Below are 6,987 nucleotides of genomic sequence, written 5' to 3' on the forward strand. Positions count from 1 at the left end.
TAGCAGGTAATTCAGCACACACATGTATGTGCTCTCCAGATGCCCTGCAGAAGCCAGAAGCCTGACCTTGGGCAGTGTTGGACAAACACTGACACACTCTTGCTACTCTAGACTCCATGAGGACCACCACACATCATATCGTTTACATAATATAATTATTCAGAGGTTTCAGTTGAATGAGTTAAATCGGAGATTTTATAACAACCCTGTATTAAACTTACATACCGAGTCCTCTTGGCTTCTCCGATGTCCCTACCTAGCTCAGACCCTCAGCCAAGTACTTACGAAACATCTTAGCATTTACGAAATATCTTAGCATTTTCAAAACGTCTTCCAAATCTTAAATCATATTCTCTACCCTGTCCCACTATGGCCACCACCACCACTAGTGCATCCTGCCCCTCTGCCAGGTTCTCTACTGAAAGTAAACCAGGTTAATATTAAACACTTGTGCATATGCTTTAAGTCAGTAGTGAAGAGCTGACTCTACCAGTTTTACCTGATGGGCCCATCTGCAAATTGGTGAAAAACTGCAACTTTCTAATTATCTAGATCATTTCTTCTGGTTCATTGAAACCTTATTTTGAGTTTCATCCTTGCGGCACATGCCACCTGTGAGTCCCTTCCTCTTTTCCTGTGGTTTTCCTTACAATGCACTGTCTTTGTTCTCTTCTGATCTCTGGCCTTCCTTTTTGTTCATGGCTGGCTCCTCTTTCTTCTCAATTTGTTGCTCCCTTTAAGTCTTTTTACCAGACTTGTAGTTCTACCTTTATCTCTGTGGAGGTTCTTAACACTTGAGGGCATAACAGGTCACTGTGAGAGTCTGATAAGCCTAAAGACCTTCACCCAAGAACATGCCCTCATATGTATGCAGGGAAAGTTGTTAATTTAAATTTTTAAATTTCTCAGTTGGCCTCTCTGAGCACACCACCCCGCCTGGTATTTCTTGGTCATGATAGTCAGCTACCTCCCACCAAGAAGCTTAGTTTCCCTGCTTTCCTCTGATTCTTTGTGGTCTGGACACTCAACTGAGAACATAATACTCTGCCAGGAGCCTGCCACACAGCAGAGTGAGATAACACCATGGAGGCTTTGATGGAGAACTGGGTCAGAAACCAGATGAAGAATGAGGGTACAGAAGCCAATAAGATCCCATGAAAAGCCAGGTCAGGAAAGATAGGATGGTCACTGCTACTTGGGGTTAGGACCACGAGATCACCTGCCTCAGAATTCAGCATCTAAGGCCTGCAGAGAACCCAGTAGGTGGGCCAGGAGGCATACCCTTTTGATAGCAGTGGATGCCTGTCAGAACAATGTAAGGGCCCAAGTAAGGCCTAAGCCCCTTCCTCAGCCTCTGCATACCATCCTCTCCAGGTCGTCCTCTGGAGACTCTTGGAGAGCCTAAGCTTGTATTCCAGGGGAGCCAGAAAATTTCTGGAAGGGACTCTGGACAGTACTCATTTGGGCTAAGGTTAAACCAAATCAGAAGTTTATTTTATTCCTTACTAGCATATGAGCATTCAGGAGAGAAAAACCAATTAGTAGTGGACTACATTAATTTATCAGATATTTTCCTGCACGACCAATTTCCATTATACCATTATTTTTTTTTCCAGAAACAAACACTCACATTTGCATTACTTTTGAAGACGTTCACAGTATCTCTGGGGTGAAGACCTCCTGCTCTATACTCATTATTCAGAAATACCATTCATTGGTAGGGTTCCACTGCTTTACAAAATCTGTCATTTCAACCGTTGTGTATGATTGTATATTGCAAGCACTAGCAAGACACCTTAACTTAGATGTCCTATAGGCAGCCTGAGACTTAGTGGATGTGCAGTGGAACCTGTCTTCTCTCCATAAAGTCAGCTCTCATCTCTGGTTACTGGTTACTGGTTACAGCTCCTTGCTCTGGTTACTGTGACCACAGCATTTCCATGTTCCAGCTTCCCTGGCTCACACATCCAAAGGCACCTGTCTCCTCCTGTTCTCGTTGATTCCCAAGTGTATGTAATGTCAAACCTTGCCATTTTTTTCCTCTTGAAGTAGATCTAGTTTTACCCCTTATCTCTCCGTTCCCACTTTTACATTATCGTTTTATATAAAGATAATGCAAATCAAGATACAAGCTTCTCCTCATGACCCCCGCCTCTGTGCCCTCTAGTCCATCCCCAGTACTCTGGCTGTTACTTCATTATGTCTTTCCCCTGCTCAAGGCTCGTCTTTTTCTTGACCAGGGCTTTTTCTGAGCTCCAGGTCTACCTTCCCAATTCCTGGCTGAGTCCTCTCCCAAGACATTTCCAGAGCCCTCTAATCCCTTTTTTTTTTACCAAAGTCATTATCTCTACTGCCTCACCCAATCTTCCACCACCAGTCGCTCCTGCTCCTTCAACCCATATCTCAGTTCATCACACCGAGAACAGCCTGGTCTTTAGGTCGGAGTTTTCAGTCTTTTCTAACTCTTCCCTCTCACACATCCGCAAATTCAACACATCACAAAATTTTGTTGATTCTTTTACCAAAATGTCCTGAATAATTCAGCCTTTATATTTATGTCTTCATTTTTAGCTCTTGTCATTTCTTTTGCCTTTCATCTCTCAGCTTTCTAATTTACTCTTCACAATGTCTGCAAAATTATATTCCTAAATAATATATCTTATCATTTGCCTGCTCAAAACATTTTGTTTCTCCCTTCCAGTAAAGTCCAAGACTTCTTAGCATGACATATCAGCCACACTGTTAGCTTGTCCCACTCCTACCTGACAGCCTTCTCTTCAAGTATATTTTCCTCGACACCCCATGCTCTACTTTTCCAACTAGGGTTGTAGAGTTAGCAAATAAAGATACAGAATGCCCACTTAAAAAGCAATGTTTGGGACATATTTATACACACAAAAAAATTGTTGTTTATCTGAAATTCACTTTTGACTGAGTGTCTTTTTCTTATCTGGCGACATTTTCCCACACAGCCTTCTCCAAACATGCCGCACGTTTACAAGCCCATGTGCTCTCATTTGCAATATTTGTTCTCTTCCGGTAGAATTCTTCCCCCTTTTCTCTCAGATATTGATCTCCCATCTATCCTATAGATCTCTTACCAATAGAAACAATCCTGCTTCTCTTTCCTCCTGGGTTATGGACCTTATCTAAAGCCGTGTATACTTTATCAAGACCTTCTCCTCCTCTTTCATAAGATGCTCATTATTAACAGAGAAAGCTTTGGCGATATGACTCAGGGGAATAAGAGAGATGCAGAAATGCTTACCTAGCATAATATTCGAAAGGTATTAGTTTTTAAGAAATAGAGTAAAATGTTTATTAATAAAAAGGACACAGGTTTCTTCTGGAGGGTCATGGGGGAAAATGAAGTCTTTTAGTGGCAAGGTTTGCTTACTTAGATACTTAGTAAGAGAAGAGTGAAAGCCATCTATTTTCTCCACCTTGCCTAGGAAAGAAGCTTACAGACCCCAAAACAAAGTCCATCCCCTTTTGTGAAAAGACACAGGCATTCCATGGTTAAGGCTGCTAAACATGTGAGACACAGAAGGACATGAGGGGATTGAGACTTAATTGGGAAAGAGGATTTTAATCCCAGGGAACAGGGAGGAGAGAGGATACCTGAAGGGAGGATGCTGTGATGGGAGAAGTAGAGAGAAAGAGGGTTAGGGCCTAGAAATACCTCTGAAGGACAAAGATGACTGTGATTTGGACCAAATTCTTCCCTATCTGTTCTTAACTTGAACCATTTGGGAACAATCCCCCAAATCACTTCAGAGATGAAATGGGTACACTATATAGGCGTCTAGTAGAGATTTACATTAAGGAAAGTAGGGCAGGCAGCATCTGGACCAGGAAAAGAGACTGACTGGATCCTACCTCCTGGTCACAGGCTGACTGGCATCGTCTTCTAGGTGAGCTACTGAGGTTACTTGGTCATCTCTACATAGACAGTGCTATAGCAGGAAAAGGGTTAATCTTAGTTTGAACCCCCCTAGAAAAATGTCTTCCTGCCAATACTTGTCTACCACATCCTACACTTTCTTCCAGGCCTAGATAAATGCCACCTCTTCTGAGCAGTCTTTCCTAATCCCTTTAATCCCTAGTCAGTACAAGCAAGATATGATTTGTACATGTAAAACGCTCATCTTCTCTACTCAAGGACAAAATTCTTAGGGACACAGACTAAGTCTAGTTTATTTCTTTATCCTGAGTTTTTGGCATTCTGCTATGCATATCATAAATGCTGAATATTCATTGGATGACTAAATGAACTTATTAAATGTTTTATTATAGCTATTTGCGTATGTGCTTTCTCTTATTTGAAAAAGTTCACTGTCTCTTGTTCTCTCTATCTTCTCAGTACTTTGAACACTTTCGTGTGTGTTCCTGTTGCCAATGTTCAGTAATATTCAATTTGTTTAATTAGAATTTGAACGTAGTTTACAAAAATGAGGACTTCAGTTTCAAACATGTAACTGAAGCCACATGAGGTGATGATATTACCATGAAAAAAAGAAAAAAGATACCTCAGCTGAAGTGTAATTTTCAATGTATTGGAAAGGTTTACTTTAACATTGATATCTCCTCTATGGGTTTTAAAAATACTATATCCTAGTTATCCTGAAAATTAACATCTGCAGGGCCCATGCTTGAATAGTGACAAATTCTAGATTAGTGGGATTTAAGTTAATGAAGTTCTATTGGATTCAGAAGACTTGAGCAATGTGGAATTAATTTTGATTATCAGAAAACTTTTTCTAAATTACACTGATATGTAAAACTTTACTATTTGTAAAAGCTTCAAAAATAGTTAAACTGCTACCTCTTTATAGGCTCTGTGGTTGGAAAAATAATTTTGGTCCCACCAAATTAAATACTCTCCAATAAGGGCATGATATGCTTACCTTTATGCCATGTTGCTCACTCTATATGAGTTTCATTTAATGTTCTTTTCTCCTATTTTCAAGTATTTTAACTTAAGGGAAAAAAAAATCTAATCCTGTCAAATCTGGCAAAAAAGGTTGAATTTTAAAAACAAACAAAAAAATTAATCAACAGGTTCTACAGAATCCTTATCTTATTCCTGTTCAGTTTTTCACTTTCCAAAATGTTTCAAAGCTTTATCGAACACATAGTCTTAGTAATTATTTATTTAGCTATTTGGCAGAATCCTAAACAACACAACACTTTTTTTTTTTTTTTGGAAAGTAGATAATTTCAGTGTACTTTTATTTCAAAGTATGAAATATCAAAATTAAGAAGAAGATAACAATAATTTACTAGTAATATGATGTGGCAGGGTACTTAAGTTTTCTGAGGATTAAGGTTATCATCAAATAATGGGTATAACAATTATTCTTGTTTAAGCACATGTGAATAACATGATGAGAGGTCCCTGGCCCAAGCTAGCTTTAACACCTCCAATAATGATGAGTGTAGAAATAGCAAAGTCCAACTTTATTTCCAAAAATAACTAACTTATATCAGCATTATTTAAAAATGATTAGGCTTTTGATTATTTTCAATTCTTCCTTAATTTTTCTTCCTTAATTTTTTTCATTAGGTACTTCCAAAGAAGGTGTAGGGAAGAGAGAGAAGAAGAAGATATAGAGAGAAGTAAAGCAACTTTATAGGGCCCCTCATCAAGTTGGAATTCTTCGCCTAACCATGGCTTGTTCAGACAGGAGGAGAACGACATTCTTTCCACAGGGGACATGAATCCTTAAAAATACAGACAACTTCACTGTATGAGTACAGTGACTTGCCTTAGAAATGAATGTCTTGTTTTCCATAAGACCGGTTAGAGAACACCATGCTTGTCATCATTGTCTTCACTCTTATTCTTGATCTGACTAACAATAATTAACATTAATTGAACCCTTATCTAAAGAGTGCTTCAAACACTTCAGGGGCAGGCTAAGCATTATGGTGGCATTATCTCATTTGATCCATTCAGCCTCCTCCGACCCCTATTTATTGTTTATTTTCACCTTGTTGATGAGAACAGTAGAAGGGTTAAGAAACTTGCCCAAGTCTTCACAGTAAGTGACAGACCGGGATTGAAGCTCAGATCTGTTTGAATAAAGATCCTGTGCTTATAGCCTTTGCATTATAGTCATTCAGAAGCAAGTTTTTCCCAATTCCTATGCCATCTATGGAATGACCAAGAACACTGGTGTGGTTGAGTCCAGACATTTTGACGTGCAGCTGGAGTTAAGAGGCACAGGGGTGGCAGTACAGTCCAAAATTAGATTCACTTTAGGAATAAAACCAACCACCAAACAAAACACACAGTAAGTGTTTTTTTAGAATTGCTAGTTCTGGTACACTGAGTAAACAAATGTTCTTAGGGTGTTAAAAAAATATGCTAGAAACTGTTTTATTAAAATTAGTTCACATATTTCAATATTTCAAAATGATTTTACAGAGCAAGAGAGGTCAGCATTCTCTCACTTCTTACCACAACCCACCATGTGACAAAGTGTTATCTAACTTGGATCACAGAATTTCAATTTTTTTTTTTTATTCTGTATACATCTTACAAGAATAACTACACTTGCCACAAAAACCAACATTACAGAGGTCTGAGTCTGTGCAGAATTTTGTTTGTTTGACTTCTTTTAAACAAAGTGAAGAAGAAAAACAGAAAACACCTTTTAAAGTACCTCTGTTGTACATTTATTTCTTTTTGTAACTTAAATTTGAGTAAGAATAATAAAACAAAGAGGAAAAAGTCTTTAAAAACACATAGTTGATAACATTTCTTTAATAATACAGTACTGGTTGTAATGGTAATTAAGCATACCTAGATATCCACATTTTGAAATTTTCAATAGCAGAAATGTTCCTAATAATTTATCTCTTGAATATAATTGCTGATATAGTTTGGAGTTATATAGTTTATCTAGTTTCCTAATATAGAATTTCAGACTATTTCAAACACCAATAGCTGACAGGTCCTGGGGAAAAATGAGTTTACAGAAG

The sequence above is a fragment of the Pteropus vampyrus genome, unplaced genomic scaffold (assembly GCF_000151845.1).
Source record: "Pteropus vampyrus isolate Shadow unplaced genomic scaffold, Pvam_2.0 Scaffold56, whole genome shotgun sequence".
Taxonomy (NCBI): Eukaryota; Metazoa; Chordata; class Mammalia; order Chiroptera; family Pteropodidae; genus Pteropus; species Pteropus vampyrus.